The sequence below is a fragment of the Myotis yumanensis genome, unplaced genomic scaffold, assembly GCF_028538775.1.
Source record: "Myotis yumanensis isolate MYYU_CA2020_CCGP unplaced genomic scaffold, mMyoYum1.0.hap1 SCAF_1, whole genome shotgun sequence".
In the NCBI taxonomy this organism is placed as follows: domain Eukaryota; kingdom Metazoa; phylum Chordata; class Mammalia; order Chiroptera; family Vespertilionidae; genus Myotis; species Myotis yumanensis.
The window spans coordinates 36,583,872-36,603,128 of NW_027223752.1; the positions used below are offsets into that span (position 1 = coordinate 36,583,872).

General features: G+C 43.7%; 1 protein-coding gene and 1 pseudogene across 7 annotated transcripts in view; one reads left to right on the forward strand and one right to left on the reverse strand.

The window, feature by feature from the left end:
- FUT8 (fucosyltransferase 8) overlaps window positions 1–19,257 on the reverse strand; it is a 226,598-nt gene that overhangs the window by 93,030 nt on the left and 114,311 nt on the right. The gene's annotated exons all lie outside the window — the stretch shown is intronic.
- On the forward strand, window positions 1,963–3,370 carry LOC139002420 (leucine-rich repeat-containing protein 57 pseudogene; annotated as a pseudogene).

Consider the following 19,257-nt stretch of genomic DNA (forward strand, 5'->3'; position numbering starts at 1 on the left):
TAAAGTCCAATTGTCCCAAACCATAGTCAACTACCTCAGTTTCATTCTCTCAGCCTATAAGGCCCAGCCATTCCTTGGATTGTAAAAGCCTTATCTCCTTATCTCCTCCATGACTGTCCCCTCCTCTGGACAAGAAATGGTCTCCTTTCTTGGGCTCGCTGAGTACTTTCGCCTCTGAGTTCCCAACTTTAGTTTTCTCACAAAGCCCCTGTAGGATATGGCAAGGGGACCCTCACTGAGCCTTTAGATGCCAAGGCCAGCATTCTCACCCCTTTAATGCTCTAAAAATTGCTCTCACCTCAGTGCCTTCTTACCCTCTCCCCTCCTAAAGAACAGTTTATTTACTAAAACTGCAAATGCTTACTTAATAGTGCAGCTACTATCAGAAACTGAACTCATTATCACCCAAACCTTAGCATGTTATCTCTAAGGAAAAATGTGGCCGTTTTAAATCCAAGCGGCTGGAGGCCTGGAAACTGCAGCCCTAGAACAGGCTGTGGGGCCTGCTCCCTCCCTCCTCAGCCTTTTCTCCAGCCTCATATGCCTATACATAATTTTCCAAAGTCTTCTTTGGCAACTTAAAAGCTTTAGAGCATTGCTGGGTTAAATAATAAACATTTAAATATTTCAATAAGTTTTAAGTTCACCTGATTTTAGCTTTTGTTACAGAAAATCTATAAAGTAGATTTGAAACTGTTAATGTAATGTCTTGTGCTTTGTTAAAGGTATGTTTCTTGAAAATGAGAATGTTCATAAATGTCAGTCTAAGAAATGCTGGCTGTTTACTTTTTGATTATCATTGGAAAATTAAGGTTTCTAAGAGTTGACAATAAAAGGCATAGGCATCCACATGCATTCTGAAAGAAAAAGAAAGTGAGTTAAAGTTGTAAGAATATGTGTGAAAGATGTAAGAAGTTCAGGAAAGTTATAGAAGGTTTGTAGGGAGAAATGTTAAAACAAGCAGAATAGGGAAACTGAGATAGTAAAACAGCAGTTTGCAACCATCTAGAAAATCCAGATGCCAAGCAGTTTGTAGCCATCTAGAAAATTCTATCTTCCCTAAACCAAGGACACTTAAGAGTAAATGATTTGAGAATAAAACCTCATTTTGGTGTATTAGACTACAACCCTCCAAACTAATGTCTCTTTCCCTCCACCAGACCATTTGTCATAATCCTTGTTCTTCAAGCTTTTGCCTCAATAATAATAAAATTATAAAAGTTTGTCTCCACCAGGTTATAAGCCCTACTTGTACTCAGGAAATACCATCCCTACACACCATCACAACCTCCTTTTGTGCCCAGGACTCATCATCCCTCTGATCCCCAGAGCAAAGACTATGAGCCAGGTACAGGTGTAGAAACTCACCAGGGAAGAAAGCTCCAGATACCTAGCAAGGAGCAAAATTGGGAAAACAAGAACCTCACCCCCAGGGTAACCTATCCTCCCCTTTCATATCACTAGTCAGGCAACTTAGACCCCTGATCTTTTCCTCCCTAAAGATAACATCTGGGCCTCAGTTGTATTTAAGCACCAGATCCAGAAAGCAGCAAAACCAGACAAGTGACACTGTGGCAGCCTCAGGACCAGCTTTTACCACCCAAGTCACTCAACAGGACCGTTTTTCGAGCCTTCACCAACCAGTCTCTTGGGGAAACATGCTGCTGCCAACTACTATCAAAGGCCATTCCCCTGTGATCTCAACATCCCCCCTCAGGAGGAAGTAAATACGGAAGATATGACCTTCGTCCCTACTCCATAAAACAAAAAAGCTGGAATGTTAGGTCTGATCAAATAATTGAATCAAGGCTGTGAGCAAGTCCGGGGCTCCCGGGTCCTCCGCGGGCTCCTGGCGGCGTCTAGCCTCGGAGCGGCTGCTACAGCGGCAGGGCCCGGTGGTTGGGCCGCCTGCCCTTCCCTGTCTTCCCCGCCCAGATTCCGAGTCCTGCCGGAGGGGCCCGAGCCGCCAGGATGGGAAACAGTGCCCTCCGCGCTCACGTGGAAACCGCGCAGAAAACAGGGGTCTTTCAGCTGAAGGACCGTGGGCTGACCGAGTTCCCTTCAGAGTTACAGAAACGGACGAGCAATCTCAGGACCATCGACTTATCCAACAACAAGATCGAGAGCCTGCCGCCTGTGATTATCGGCAAGTTCACACTGCTCAAGAGCCTCTCCTTGAACAACAACAAACTGACTGTTCTTCCTGGTGAGTTATGCAATCTGAAAAAACTGGAGACGCTAAGCCTGAACAACAATCACTTGAGAGAGTTGCCGTCTACCTTTGGGCAACTGTCTGCCCTCAAGACCTTGAGCCTCTCTGGGAACCAGCTGCGAGCACTACCACCCCAACTTTGTAACCTGCAGCACCTGGATGTGGTAGATCTCTCCAAGAACCAGATTCGGAGCATACCTGACATAGTGGGGGAGCTGCAGGTCATCGAACTCAACCTCAACCAGAACCAGATATCTCAGATCTCAGTAAAGATATCTTGCTGTCCTCGCCTTAAAGTTCTTCGCCTGGAAGAGAACTGCCTTGAGCTCAGCATGCTTCCACAGAGCATCCTCAGCGATTCCCAGATCTGTCTGCTTGCTGTGGAAGGCAACCTTTTTGAGATAAAGAAACTTCAAGAACTAGAAGGCTATGAGAAGTACATGGAGAGGTTCACAGCCACCAAGAAGAAGTTTGCATGATGTTCTCCACAAGCATGGGAATCCTTACAGGACGTTAATTTGGAACCTGCTGCAATCTGGCCAAAGCAAAGGCTCCTGTTGCTGTCAAGGATGTCTGCAGTAAGGAGCTGATACTCTAGGAGATTATATTGCATTTGATCTTTTTCCTTTCCAGAGCTTATCTTAAATAAGCTAAAAGGAATCAACAGACAGGAAGAATTCTCCGTTTTGAGTCATGAATAGGGCAATGGACAATGTTGATCTTCAAATCATCATTAGTTTGGTTTTAAGAAATCAATAGCTAGTTGCTATTTATACAGTGAGGGGATGCTGCCTGGTAATAGAATAGCTCCACGCCACAGCTTGAAATTTCATGTGTAGTTTCAATGAGTGAGCTTTCATAAAATCAGCTGCCATCCCACTTCTGTGTTAACATTTCACATTTTTATGATATTGAAATAACTTGTTGAGAGGCTGCTATGGTTAATCTAAGGATCTGTGTGTTGCTCCCGTCCATCAGTTCAATTATAGTATTTATACTTGGAATTTAGGATGTACATAAACGTGTGACTGTCTTGATTAAAAGTGTACCTTGTCAGAGAAGCTTCACTACAACACTAAGACATGTTCCCAAGGCTGCAGTAGCAACTTCTTTACTATTGCAGGTGCCTTATTGGTAGAAAGCTCTGAAGAGCTAGAACCATATATGCAAATCTTGTAAGATACAAGGGTTTTAATAATCAAGATTTTCCTGAAGCTTTGGTAGAAATAATGTCTTATTTCTGGTAATCCTTTTCTCCTTTTTGTATTTTATAACTCTACTAATCAAATTACCTGTCAAAAAGCAACTATAGTATTTTAAAACAACCTATGTTTATCAAGTTTATTCTCTGAATGAGAGAATATATTAAATAAAGAATTTTTAATGAACTTTTTGGTTGGAAGAAAGGTTCATCCTTTAAAAGAAGACAGGGAAACTAACCTGTAAATGGCCTTTTGTTTGAAAATAAACTGATTAGGAAGAAAAAATAATAATAATAATTGAATCAATACCCCCTCCCCTGGGAACTGATCTTTAGGCCACTTCACAATGGACAGTCCACTTGCTTAGACCACATTCCACTTGCTAAGACCATTATCTCTCCCCTCCAGAGTTTCCCAGAATCTGGACCTGCACGGAGAATTCTCTGCCCAGAAAAAGCCTGCCCAGAGTCCTTTACAAACCTGACTCACCGCCTTTGGGGGCTGGCACCATGAGGGGGCTCAGCCCATTGGGTTTTCTAGATGACCTAATAAATTCATAATTCTTTACCCCTGTTGGCCTCATGCATTCCTCCTTCAGCAACCCTAACAGTTTACAAAGTATCAACAAAGTATTTACTTCCATTATTTTACTTTATATGCTATACTAGAGGCCCGATGCATGAAATTCGTGCATGGGTAGGGTCCCTAGGCCTGGCTGGCAATCAGGGCTGATCTGTGGGACGATTGGTGGGGTGACCGGGGGGCCCCCCCTGCTGACACCCACCTTGGCCAGCCTGGCACCGCCCACTCGCCAGCCCTGCTCCCCACCGCCACCTGCTTGCCGGCCAGAACTGTCCCCTGCCGCCACCAGTCATCTCCCTCTGCAGGGTGACCAGCAGAGCTATCGGGGGGCCACCACTGGCACCTGCCTTGGCTGGCTTGGGGCCTGCAGGCTGGGGGTAGCTCCTGTGTTGAGCATCTGCCCCCTGGTGGTCAGTGCACATCATAGAGACCAGTCATTCCACCAGGCGTTCTGCCATTTGGTCGATTTGCATATTAGGCTTTTATTATATAGAGTATGTGTGTGTTTTTTAAAAATATGGGTAAAAATAACTCAAATAGCAGGATACATTTGCCCAAGTTAATATGAAAATGCTCCCCCCCCCACAATGAAAAGACAAATGTGTAAACATTCCCAAAAGACAGCAGTAACACCAACTCTTCGCTGCAAGAAAATTTTATCAAGGCAGATGGAGTAGCAGAAGGAGGTGAAAGAACATTACTATCCTTTGCCCTCAGGCATATAATCCAGCCTGAAGTATAAAACCTATTTCCAACTAATGGCAAGACTAGGAAAACAATGTTTTAAGTAAGATTTCATTGAAGTACTGAATCCTAAAGTTACATAGTAGTGTCTTGAAACCTTCTGTCTAAAGGTAAGACTCATAGGCTTTTACTGTATTCCCACTTCACAAAAGGACTGTATTTCTCCCATATACCTGACAAATTTCAGACACCAAGCCATACTTAGGAAATGGATAAATGACATATTAGGTTCTATGCTGCCATCCAGACAGTGAAACCTTTTCATTATAATATTCCAAATTTATAATATTCTAAAAAGGAGACACTTCAACGATTTTCCCATTGGTCTCTATTGTTTTTGTTGGGTTTTTTTGTTTGTTTTGCTAAAATATAAGAAATATTCTGCAAGTCAAGATGTTCAGATTCTAGCAAAAGCTTAAACTTTTCTGTCTCTTTTTAAATCCCATGTGATGAATGAACTGGCTATGTTGGGTTAAAAAGACTCATTGCAAAGTCATTTCCAATTCCAAATTCTTAGAATTAATGTTTTTCATGTTTTAAGTGGCTATTAAAATATTAAATTTCTGCCCATGAACTCTACTAAACGCATAGTTTGGAGACTACTCTAACAAGGGAGGAGATTCATATGTCATATACAGTATTTGTTTATCTCCTCACAGGGAGAATATCTATGAAAGGATGTACAAGAAAATGAAGAGGTATCCATTGGTAGATTTTATGACACCTTTTTCCTGGCAAACACTTACTGCTGAAATTGCCTCTCTTCTATATATTCCAAAGAAAAGAACAAAACTGAGAAGGAGGGAAGAGTGGAAAGAGGGAGAAGATGAAAGAGGGGTTGGAGAGTGACAAGAAGAAGTGGGTGGAAAGGAGGGGAGAAAGGAAAAAGAAAATCTGATAACATGATCTCTGTAGGACTAAGAATCAAAATTCACTCAAAAAAAATTTTGCTAAGTGCCGGCCATGCACCTAAAGGACACAAACACAAATCAGCAACAGCTACTATCCTTAAGGAGTTCACAATCTGTTGTAAAAGTGAGACACAAATTGTGAAAGAGGAATTACACTACATGTAATAACAGTTATGATTCTATATGAGGTTTTGGATTAAAGCAAGAATAGACATCTGACCCTAGCCAGTTTGGCTCAGTGGATAGAGCGTCAGTCAGCCTGCAGACCAAAAGGTCCCAGGTTAGATTCCGGTCAAGGGCACATTCTTGGTTGCAGGCTCCTCCCCGACTTGGGCCCAGATGTTTCTCTCTGTCTTTCCTCTGTTCCACTCTTCCTAAAAATCAATGGAAAAATATCCTCAGTTGAGGATTAAAAAAAAAAAAATAGACACCTAGTGTAGCTTAGGAGCTTAAAAAGGGCAGCCACACCTGAGCCATCCTAAAATTTAAGGAAGAGATGGTAGGATGATGAAGAGAAAAACATTTCAACAGAAGGAAAAGCATGAGTAAAGGAACAGCAGTATGAAAGAGCACACTGTATTCAGGAAACATGAATATAATTTTATATGGCTGGAATATACGATACACAGAAGACTAGAAACTAAAAATGAAAAGGGAAGATAAGGTGGAAGGCAAGAATAGTGGGAAATTAAGCTAAAAGAATGAATTAAGCTAAAAACTGATCCTATGGTCAGTTTTCTTTTTTAGCGTCAGTTTTCTTAAACCACAGAAGATTAACTTTAAATACTTTTGTATTTAAAGTTAATATTAATTGTATATTACTTAATATATAATTATATAACATCTGAATATATTTTAATATTTATAATTTATAATATAAACAGTATATTATTAATTGTATAAATAGTCACAGGGTGACGGTTGGTGATAGTATATTAATTTACAAAAATAAATTTCTTCAGAATACAAATATACTAATTATTGGTATACAAATGGATGGCTCTATTTACCAATTATCCTTATCTATTAATTACCTCAGGTCCAGTGGGCTCTCTACTTGGAAATAGCTTGTGAGACTTATGTTGGTTTACATGAACTCAAAAGCAGTACAGCTGTATTTATCATCAAATATGATATATAATTCACAATTATAATTAATTCAGATTGATTACTTTCTCCCCAAACAAGCAAATTACGGATGTTTAATGACACAACTAACACATGGGCACATTTGCTTTTATAAACTCAGGCATGCATAAACACAAATTAATTGTGCAAATCTAAGCCCCATTAATATTTATATTTAGCAATATTTTAACAATCCAAGAATCCTTGAGATTCTGTGTTAAAACTGTGTTACCACCTTTTATGACTATTTAAAGTTTTCTAAATGTTACCAAACAACATAATCTTATTCACAAAATATTACCAGAACATAACTAAAATAAATGTTATCTTTACTAAAAATTTTTAGCCTGTTTTATACATATATATACACACACGTGTGTGTACATACACGAGCCTATTATTTTCTCTTTGTTATAAACTGTGGATCTATACCACTACCCTAGAAACATCTTAATTCCATCTATTATTACTTGTGTAAGAGAGTAAAAAGGGAAGAAGATAAAGAATCAGAAGACTTGGAATCTTGGTCTAGTTATAAATCAAACTAAATATTTTATTTAAGTCATGTCATTCCTTTACCTCACATTTTTCCATCTGTGAGAGATGGAAAAATTATTGGTATACAAATGGATGGCTCTATTTACCAATTTTCCAAAAATTTTCCTAAATCTATGAAAATTTTTATTTTATAAATAACTTGCCCTAAGTTTATAAATCTCTACTTTACTAATTTTTGTAAGTCTATACATACTCTTTGAAAGAAATAAAGATTATGTAGAAAACAACCTCAAGTACTACCACACAGAAATAGCTATACATTAAGTTAACACAATTCTAGCTATTTCAATGAACGTGTGAAAAATAAATATAAAAGCTTTTATAAAAATTGGATGATCATATTTGTGCTTTTAAAATATAATGCATTTAATTTTACTTTAATAAAAGTAAAACTTCAGTGAAAATATATGAAATCCTCAATTTCAAATAAGTATATTCTAAAAGATCTAAGGTTAAAAAATCATGAAAAAATATTAATAGATTGGAGTAATTATGTCTTTTAAGCACATTTTAAATTATAGGTGTTATTAACTAGTACATGAGAAAGAATACACATACTTCCTCCCAACTACAAATATTACTGACATTATTTTTCACACTTTCCACGCTTATAACAAATATATTAGATTCTATAATAGTAAATTGTGTAAATGTCTAGAATTTTATATAGTATAACATCACTGCCAACTTTGTTACCAATTTGTTTTATCTTTTAACTAGAGGCCCGGTGCACAAAAATTTGTGCAATCGAGGGGGAGAGGGGGTCCCTCAGCCCGGCCTGTGCCCTCTCGCAGTCTGGGACCCCTCGGGAGATAACGACCTGCTGGCTTAGGCCTGCTCCCGGGTGGCAGAGGTCAGGCCCAATCCCTAGGCGCAGCCCCTGGTCAGGGTCAGAGCAGGGCCGATTGGGGAGTTGGGGCGCCGCCCCAGGTCATGCACAGTGCAGGGCGGATTGGGAGGTTGCGATGCCACCCCTAGTCACGCTCAGGGTACGGCCGATTGGGGGGTTGGGGCACCGCCCCTTGTCACACTCAAGGCAGGGTCGATAGGGAAGTTGCAGCACCACCCCCTGCCACGCACAGAGCAGGGCCGATCAGGGGGTTGAGGAGCTCCCCCCTGTCACTCACAGAGTAGGGCCAATAGGGGAGTTGGGGCGCTGCACCCTGTCACACACAGAGCAGGGCCGATCAGGGGGTTGGGGCGCCGCCACTGTCACACTCAGGGCAGGGCCGATGGGGAGGTTATGGCTCTACCCTGTCACACACAGAGCAGGGCCCATGGGGTGGGGTTGGGGCGCCGCCCTCTATCACCCACAGAGCAGGGCCAATCAGGGGGTTGGGGCCCTGCCCCCTGTCACACACAGAGCCGCAGGGCAATCAGGGGGTTGGGACGCCGCCCTCTATCACCCACAGAGCAGGGCAATCAGGGGGTTTGGGCGCTGCCCCCTGTCATGCTGATCCTGGTGCTGGGAGGCCTCGTGGCTCCACTGATCCCGCCCGGCAGGGTCACAGATCCAGGTCCCAGACCACAGACAGCCTTGCCTGCTGCCGCCTGCCTTCAGTATGCAAATTAGCCGCCATCTTGTTGCTTCAGGGTGGGGGTCCCCACTGGGGTGCCTGGCCAGTCTGGGTGAGGGGCTGAGGGCCGTTTTCAGGCTGGCGGGCAACTGAAGCTCCAAACCTCTCCTTTTTTTCTTTTTTTTTTATTCTGGCATTTATTTACCTTCTATGGCTGTCACTGGAGCTGAGAGCTGGCTTTCTCTCTGAGGCTCGGCTGAAAGCAGGTTTCTGGCCTTTGTTTTCTGTATTCGAAACAATGTTGCGACTCCAGCTCTGAGATCCCGGCTGACTGACAGGAGGTTTCTGGGGTTTTGTTTATCTTCTATAAATGTTACAGTGTTTCCAACTGAAGCTCAGAGGCCGGCAAGGCAGGCGGGGAAGGTTGGAGTCCTCTGTCACTGAAGGAAGCAAGCCTCCCTGTTCGCATCAGCTGCCTGGCTGCCGGCCGCCATCTTGGCTGACAGTTAATTTGCATATCTCCCTGATTAGCCAATGGGAAGGGTAGCGGTCGTACGCTAATTACCATGTTTCTCTTTTATTAGTGTAGATTGGCTGGATTTCATAAGTGATATTTTTTCAAGAAGAACTCATGGGAATTTAGGAATGTCTGCCTGTTGAATTTATACTTGAATGATATCTTGGCTAGGAACACATTTTCTTTCAGAAATGAATAGACATTGCTACATTGGTCTCCAGTTCCAGGAAGGTATTTACTGAGAGTCTGATTTCCACCCCTTTGGAATGACATTCCCTTCTTTCTGGATATCTGGAGAAATATTAAAGTTCTATCATTTAACCTAGATATGTCAAGCAATCAAAATCCCTATGATCCTAAATAGTATTTTAACTTATAAGACCAGCATATGCTGATACCAAAGTCAGGTAAGGAATCTATAGAAAGTAAGCTATGTACCAGTATCTCTGATGAATATGGATGAAAAATTCTCAACAAAATATAAACGAATCCAACTCAATAACATTAAAAGGTTCTGATCAAGTGCCTTTTATCCTTGGTCTACAAGGATGGTTCAACATATGCAAAGCAACAAATATAATAAACTACATTGACAGAATAAAAGATAAAAATTGTATGATTATCTCAATAGGTGTTGAAAAAGCCTTTGAAAAAATATAACATCTTTTCATGATAAAAAAAAAAATCTTTGACAAATTGGGATCTTAAGGAGCATATCTCAACATATGAAAGGCAACATATGACAATATCATACTCAATGTGAAAACTGAAAGCTTTTCCTCTAAGATCAAGAAAAAGAAAAGGGTACTCACTCTCACCACTCTTAGCCTATATTAGAAGCTCAGTGTACAAAATTTGAGCACTGGGGCAGGAGAGGGGGGTGTCCCTCAGCCCAGCCTGCACCCTCTCCAAACTGGAACCCCTCGGAGGATGTCCAACTGCCGGTTTAGGTCCAATTCCTCTGGGAACGGGCCTAAACCGTCAGTCGGACATCCCTTTCATAATCTGGGACTGCTGACTCCCAACCACTCGCCTGCCTGCCTGCCTGCCTGATTGCCCCTAACCACTTCTGCCTGCCAGCCTGATCACCCCCTATCCACTCCCCTGCCAGCCTGATTGACGCCTAACTGCTCCTCTGCTAGCTCAATCACCACCAACTACCCTCCCCTGCAGGCCTGGTAGCCCCTAACTGCCCTCCCCTGCCGGCCCAGTTCCCTCCAAATGCCCTCCCTTGCCAGCCTGGTAGTCCCTAACTGCCCTCCTCTGCCAGCCTGGTCACCCCCAAATGCCCTCCCCTGCCGGCCCGGTCATCCCTAACCGCCCTCCCCTGCAGGCCTGGTCACCCCCAACTGCCCTCCCTGCTGGCCTGGTCGCCCCTAACTGCCCTCCCCTGCTGGCCTGATCGCCCACAACTGCCCTCCCCTGCCAGCCATCTTCTGGCTATGGGCGCTGCCATCTTTGAGGGCATGGCAGTCAATTAGCATATTCCCTCCTTATCGACTGTGGGTGCTGCCATCTTTGAGGGCAGGGCTATTAATTAGCATATTCTCTCCTTATTGGCTGTGGGTGCTGCCATCTTTGAGGGCAGGGCTGTCAATTAACATATTCCCTCCTTATTGGCTGTGGGCGCTGCCATCCTTGAGGGCGGGGCAGTCACTTAGCATATTCCCTCCTTATTGGTTGTGGGCACCACCATCTTTGCAATGGTGTGAGGGTCAATTAGCATATTCCCTCTTTATTAGATGGGACTATTAGATAGGATAATAAAAGCCTAATATGCAAATTGTCCCCTCGACCGGGAGTTTGACCAGGAGTTCGACTGCTCACTATAATGTGCGCTGACCACCAGGGGATGGCACGGAACATGGGGGGGGGGGGGCGGGGGGGGTGGCATCGGCAACGTGGCACTGGCAGCAGGCAGCAGTGGAGGCACTGCTGGCCCAATGGGCCCCAATGAGAGTGGGACCATGGTGGGATGGTAGAGCAGGTGAGTGAGTGGCACCAGGCCAAGGCGGGTGTGAGCGGGACCTGATCACCCCGCCGAATGCCCCGCAGATGGCGACCAGTGGCGGCAGTGGGGGGCCTGATTACTCAGGCAGAGGGGGGTATGCAGGGGCGTGGAGGCCTAGGTGCTGCCCAGGGCCCAGAGGTCAGCTCGGACCTGCCCATCCACATCAGACGCTTACACTTTGATCACTGGCAAAGCCCAGGGACCCCGCCTGTGCATGAATTTTGTGCACCATGCCTCTAGTGTAACATAATAGGAGAAGTCCTAGCCAGAGAAATTAGGTAAGAAAAAGAAATACAAAGCATCCAAATAGAAAAGGGATAAGTAAAACTGTCTTTGTTTGCATATGAAGGATTGATATTAAAAAATCCTTAAGGCCCTAGCTGGTTTGGCTCAGTGGATAGCACGTCAGCCTAAGGACTGAAGGGTTCCTGGTTTGATTCCTGTCAAGGGCACATGCCCGGGTTGTGGGCTCAATCCCCAGTTGGAAGCATGCAGGAGGCAGTCAATCAATGGTTCTCTCTCATCACTGACGTTTCTATCTCTCCCTCTCCCTTCCTCTCTGAAATCAATAAAAATATATTAAAAAATAATAATCAAATAATAATAACTGATCAACTGGCTTAGGTTGTGTGTGTGTGTGTGTGTGTACTATATAGCACGTTTGTGGAGAGATGTATTCTCCATAATGCTGGGAAGCCAGAGCCATATTTATTATTGAGACACCTTTTGTTTTCTTCTCAAGGATCATGTTATATTTCGCTCCAGAACTAATAGATCCCACAGTATGTATATATTCCCTTAAATGGAAATGTAAAAATTGTTTGTTGTGTACATTCTACCAAAAAGGTGATGTTAGGCCCAGGTATAAAAGGATTATGGTATAACAAGAAATTAACTTAAGTCTGGCAAGACATTACTTTGGGTAGACAATTGCACAGGCACTTTGTGATTCCATCAGAGACTCTAAATCACCAAGGGAAGGTACAATTAGTAATATTACATCTATTTGTATTCTATGAGCTTATGTATAATTGGCCAAATAAATTGAGAATGTAATCTAAACTTATAGTATGTGGTTATTCCCACAGAACCATGATCCACATTAAATGAATGGTACAAGTACTAATCCTAGCAAACACCTCTGTCAAACGTGCCATTTGTATTTATTTATACAGATTTTAAGGTTTATAGTTTATATCAATAAATATTAAACATAATCCCTATATGCCTATACAGGTATATCTATATAACTTAAAGAGGTAATGATTTAGACTGGCTGGAGTGGCTCAGTAGTTGAGTGTCAACCTATGAACCAGGAGGTCATGGTTGGAGTCATGGTTTGATTCCTGGTTGGGGGCACATGCTCGATCCCCAGTGGGGAGTGTGCAGGAAGCAGTCAATCAATGATATTCTCTCATCATTGATGTTTCTATCTCCCTCTCTTCCTCTCTGAAATATATATCCTATCTGATAAAGAGGGAATATACTAATTGACCCTCACGCTGTTGCAAAGATGGCAGCGCCCACAGCCAATAAGGAGGGAATATGCTAATTAACTGCCATGACCTCAAAGATGGCAGCGCTGAGTCCCCTCAGCCCCCCTGCTGCCCAGGGCTGGCCCAAGGTGCAGGCAAGCCTCGGATGGTGGCTGCCCAGCCGCCCAGGGCCACCCAAGGCTCAGGTAACCAGGGCCAGCCAAGGTTTGCGCCGCCAGAAGTGGCAGCAGCAGAGGTGTGATGGGGGCGTTGCCTTCCCCTGATCGCTGGGTCGCCGCCCGCCCCTGAGGGCTCCCAGACTGTGAGAGGGGGCAGGCCAGGCTGAGGGACCCCCCCCTCCAATACATGAATTTTCATGCACCGGGCCTCTAGTCTATACTAATAAAGAGCTAATATGCAAATAGTCAATACACCATAATGGGTAATGACCAGGTCATTAGCATATTAGCTGGGGTGTTGCTCAGGAGACGGGGCAGAAGCAGGGAAGTGCCTGGAGGAGGCGGGACCATCCCGTGCCGAGGAGGGCAGGGGTGAGAGCGCATAGCGCCCCCCTCACCAGTCCTTTGCCACCCATTGCTCGCACTCTGCCCCACCGCCCACCTGCCAGGGGAAGGAGCACTGGACAGCAGGTGGGAGGCTTCCACGCTCTCCTCCGATGCCATGATGGGGTGGAGCCACCGCGTTGCTCCAGAGACAGGGCAGAAGCGGGGAGGCGCCCAGAGAAGGTGGGACCAGCCCTATGCGACTCGAGGGACTGAGGGTGGGGCTTGAAGAGGCCAGAGAAGGCCAGAGGGTTTGGGGGCTGGGCCAGGCATGCTGGAGCTCTGCATGGAGAGGTTCGGGTGTCAAGGCAGGGCGGCGCCAAGCAATTTCAAATCGCGCTCTGGGCTCCTAGTCCTATCTAATAATAGACAAACATGGTAATTGACCATACCTTCACTATGCCTCCCATTAGCTAATCAGTACGATATGCAAATTAACCACCAACAAAGATGGCGGCTAATTTGTATACTGCAGGCAGGGCGGGACAGCTCCATTCCGCCTGCCCCGCCGCCATCTGGGCCTGCTATTTGTGACCTGGGGCGGTGGGGCGGGACAGCACCATCCCACCTGCCCTGCCACCATCCGGGCCTGCTATCTGTGACCTGGGGCGGCGGGTGTCCATGTGCAACCCGGGGCGGCCGGGCGGGGCAGCAGCGATCCGCCGGCCCACCCAGGCATCCCGTGTGCGAACCGACCTGGGGCTGCGCTCCAACCCCCGGATCAGCCCTGCCGTGTGCGCGACCCGGGGAGGCGGGGCAGGCACCGAGGGATCGGGCCTGCTATCTGCCACCCGGGGAGCGGGCCTAAGCCAGCAGGCGGTTATCTCCCGAGGAGTCCCAGACTGTGAGAGGGCACAGGTGGGGCTGAGGGACACCCCCCTTCCCCGCCAGTGCACAAATTTTTGTGCACCAGGCCTCTAGTATATATATAAAAGCCCAAGTGACTGGCAGACTATTCAACCCACTGACTAGTAGCTATGACATGCACTGACCACCAGGGGGCAGACTCTCAACACAGGAGCTACCAAGCTGCGGTGACTTGGCAGCTACGGTTCTCAGGTGACACACCTGGAACCAGAGAGGAGGGAGCCCGATTCTGGGATGCGTCACTCAAGAACTTCCCTCTCGCAATCGAGGACCCCGCAGGGGATGTCCAAGAACTGGTTTTGGCCTGATCCCCGCAGGCCAGGCCGAGGGACCCCACCAGTGCAACAGGCCTCTAGCCCATTGGCTCCCCACTTTGGGTCTGGCTCCCCACCGGGCTTCTAGCCCATTTCAGAAGTCATGGGTCTGGCCCTTACAGAAACTTTTTGACTCCATTAGCTAAATTATGAGACGTGGAGGACCTACTAGCTGTGGCACCAACATCTGGTGCCCGTGCCGGCCCATCCATGATTTCCAGTGGAGGCAGCGAATTTTCCTGCTACCACTCTCAGCTGGGAAACCAGCCGCAGCTTCCCTCCTTCCAGGCAGACAGTAGCACCAGTGGGCAACCTCCAGGGAGGGAAGGAGGCAAAAAAGCAGCTCAGGTGGGAAGAAGGAGGTTCCCACGGCCACAGGACACCACCTGGGTGGAAGGACCTGGGTGGGAGCCTGACATTGGGTAGGGCTCAATAGCCTAGGCTGACTAGATTCCAGGCTAAGTAAATCCTATTTGCTAAATAATTGCATTTTGCAGCTAAATGCCCATAAATTGTCAGTTACCCCCAAACTTAGGGTAAAGTAAGATGAAAGAAGCCAGACAGGTACAGAGAAAGTGACATATTATTGGGAGAAGAGAGGAGGAAGCTCAGTTCTGGAGGGTGTCACCCAAGAACCGCCCTCTCGCAATTTGGTCCCCTTGGGGGATATCAGAGAGCCAGTTTCGGACCAATACCCACAGGCTAGACTGAGGGACCCCACTGGTGTATGAATCCGTGCACTGGGCTTCTAGTATATATATATATACACACACACACACACACACACACACATATATATATATATATATATATATACACACACACACACATATATATATATATATATAGAGAGAGAGAGAGAGAGAGAGAGAGAGGTAATGCTTCAAATGGCCATTTCTAATGTTGATATATGGAAACCTCTGATCACGCTTAATAATTACCAAAAGTAACTGTAATATGAAACAGCACATCCTGTCATTCTCTGTAGGCTAGAAAAACATACTGTACTGAGTTAACTCTTAAAGCAAGAGAAATTTAAGAAGGTATAAAAAATGACAGTGTTGGCAGTGTACTGAAAATTAGATACAACTTAAATAATTCCTCAGAAGATTTTATTTCTGCTTCTGCCAATGACTTGCAGAAAAATGACTTAGCTTCTGTACATATCATGTGGTAAAAGAGAATATTTTTGAAGTGCCATTGAATATAATGAAAATTAACACTAAACTATACTTCTGATGTCCCTTTTTTCTTTATTTATTTGCACATATAGCATTCTATATTGATTAAGTACACCTTTCTCTCTAAACTTTATTAGAATCTCATGAATTTCTGATGTAAATCACCTCTGCCAAGCAACAGCTTTTGCATACATTTTAAAAGCACAAAAGAACTGGATTAAAATCAAATTTATTTTATTTCAACCGGCAATAACATTAACAAGAAAAGCATAGTGTGCTATTTTATACTATACTTCCTTCTAGCCATTGTAATTCAAAAAATAACTCTAATATGTTGAAATGTTTTTATACTTATTCCCCTTCAGACAGCTTTGTTTAGAATACTAATCTATCAAACTAAACTACTTTGTTTCATGATTTTACCTAAATGAATTATATATGTCTATATGACAATCTTAAAAAACACACAACTTCATTTTTCTCCACATCCTCGCCAGCACTTGTCATTTGTTGATTTGTTGAAGACAGCCATTCTGACAGGTGTGAGATGGTATCTCATTGTCGTTTTGATTTGCATCTTTCGGATGATTAGTGACTTTGAGCATGTTTTCATATGTCTTTCGGCCTTCTGTATGACCACTTTCAAAAAGTGTCTATTTAGATCCTTTGCCCATTTTTTGATTGGATTTTTTATCTTCCTTTTGTTAAGTTGTATGAGTTCTCTGTAAATTTTGGAGATTAAATCCTTATCAGAAATATCATTGGCAAATATGTTCTCCCATGCAGTGGGCTTTCTTGTTGTTTCGTTGATGGTTTCCTTTGCTGTGCAGAAGCTTTTTATTTTGATGTAGTCCCATTGTTTATTTTCTCCTGAGTCTCCATTGCCCTAGGACAGTGATGGCAAAACTATGACACGCGTGTCAGAGGTGACACGCGAACTCATTTTTTTGGTTGATTTTTCTTTGTTAAATGGCATTTAAATATATAAAATAAATATCAAAAATATAAATCTTTGTTTTACTATGGTTGCAAATATCAAAAAATTTCTATGTGACACAGCACCAGAGTTAAGTTAGGGTTTTTCAAAATGCTGACACGCCGAGCTCAAAAGGTTCACCATCACTGCCCTAGGAGCTGTGTCTGTAAAGATATTGCTACGACATATGTCTGCTATTTTGCTGCCTATGGAGTCTTGTAGGATTTTTATGGTTTCCCGTCTTACATTTAAGTCCTTTAGCCATTTTGAGTTTGTTTTTTGTGTATGGTATAATTTGGTGATCTAGTTTCATTTTTTTGTATGATCAAATTTCTCAGCACCATTTATTAAAGAGACTGTCTTGACTCCATTGTATGCCCTTGCCTCCTTTGTCAAATATTAATTGAGCGATGACACAACAAGTACTGGTGAGGATGTGGAGAAAAAGGAACCCTCCTACACTGCTGGTGTAAATGCAGACTGGTGCAGCCACTGTGGAAGACAGTATGGAGCTTCCTCAAAAAGTTAAAAATGGAACTCCCATTTGACCCATTGATCCCACTTCTAAGAACATATCCCAAGAAACCAGAAACACCAATCAGAAAGAATATATGCACCTCTATGTTCATAGCAGCACAATTTACCATAGCTATGATTTGGAAACAGCCTAAGTGCCCATCAGCAGATGAGTGGATTAAAAAACTGTGGTACATCTACACAACGGAATACTACGCCGCTATAAAAAAGGAACTTTTACCATTTGCAACAGCATGGATGGAACTAGAGAGCATTATGCTAAGCGAAATAAGCCAGTTGGAGAAAGATATCACATATCTCACTCATATGTAGGATATAATGATCAACATAATTTGATGAACAAGAATAGATCCAGAGACAAACGGCAGGGGGAGTGGGGGGGGGACATTAGAGAGCAACCAAAGGACTTGTACACATGCATATTAGCATAACCAATAGACACAGACACTGGGACAGTGGGGGCTTGCCCAGGGTGGGAATGGTTGGGGTGGGGGCGGGGGTCAATTGGGGAAAAAGGAGACATATGTAAAACTTTAGACAATAAAAACAAAACAAAACAAAAACACAACTTCATAATGAAATGAAAGTTTACTAAAGGAAATGTGATCAATAGTCCAGGCAAGCTTTTTTCCTAAATATTTAGCAGATTATGTGTCACCTATAAATCAAGTGACACTGAAACACATGAGTCACCAAGGGCATATTTGCTGAAATTACAGCAGTCTCCCTCTTACCCACCATGGGGCATATGTTCAAGGACCCCCAGTGGATGCCTGAAACTGGGGACAGTACCAAACCCCATATACACACTATGTTTTTTTCCTACGCACACATACCTACAAAAAAGTTTAATTTATAAATAAGGCATAGTAAGAGGTTAACAACAATAACTAATAAAATACAAATTTGTATAACAATATCTATAATAATAAAAGGGTAATATGCTAATTAGACCACACATCTGCCAGATGTCATTCCGGACGTCCTTACTGACATCCTTACTGACAAAGCCGGGGCCAGAGGGAAGCCAGCCCGTGACCTGGGTGCCTGCGGGTGGCTGGAAGAGGGAAGCTGCCCGGGTCCTGGGTGCCTGCCGGTGGCCAAAGGAGGGAAGCCGGTGCCAGCAGCCTGTGTCCCGGGTGCTGGAGGGAAGCCAGTGCCAGCAGCCAGGGTAAAGAAGGTCTACTCTTGCACGAATTTTCATGCATTTGGCCTCTAGTACTGTAATAAAGGTTATGTGGATGTGGTCTCTCTCTCTCTCTCTCTCTCTCTCTCTCTCTCTCTATCTGATAACCATTCTGATAACTGAAATGGCTAATGAGCAGGTCGTATATACAGTATGCATATGTAGGACAAAATTTACGTCCCAGGCTGGACAAAGCAGGACAGCATGAGATTTCATCACATTACTCAAAACCACACATGATTGTTTATTTCTGGAATTTTCCATTTAATATTTTCTGGCCACGGTTGACTGTAGGTAACAAACTATTGAAAGTGAAACCATGGATAGGGAGGGACTTCAATTATTAAGAAATGCTTAGAGCCATTATCAGATCAGTAATACTAGGATAAAAGAATAAAGGATAAAATGTAAAGAATGTTCAATCAAGTCCCTAAACTCAATACTTACAATTTATAAAGTATTTAATGTAAATTCACTTTGCCTATATGGCATTAATATCTGGAAGAAAAAGTTCTTCCACATATAAAAATTTAAATTTTTTTCAACTAGTTACTTAAGATTTTAAATATTATATAGCAATGTTCTCTCTGTGTGTGTGTGTGTGTGTGTGTGTGTGTGTGTGTGTGTCTGGGTATAAGAAAATTAAGATGACAATATATGATGATGAAAACAGCAATACATTCTCAATGCACTGTTTTCTTACTAAGGTTCAGCCCCCCATAAAAGCTACCAATGACAATAGTGTGAAAAAAAATGTGATCCTATGCCTATGTGCC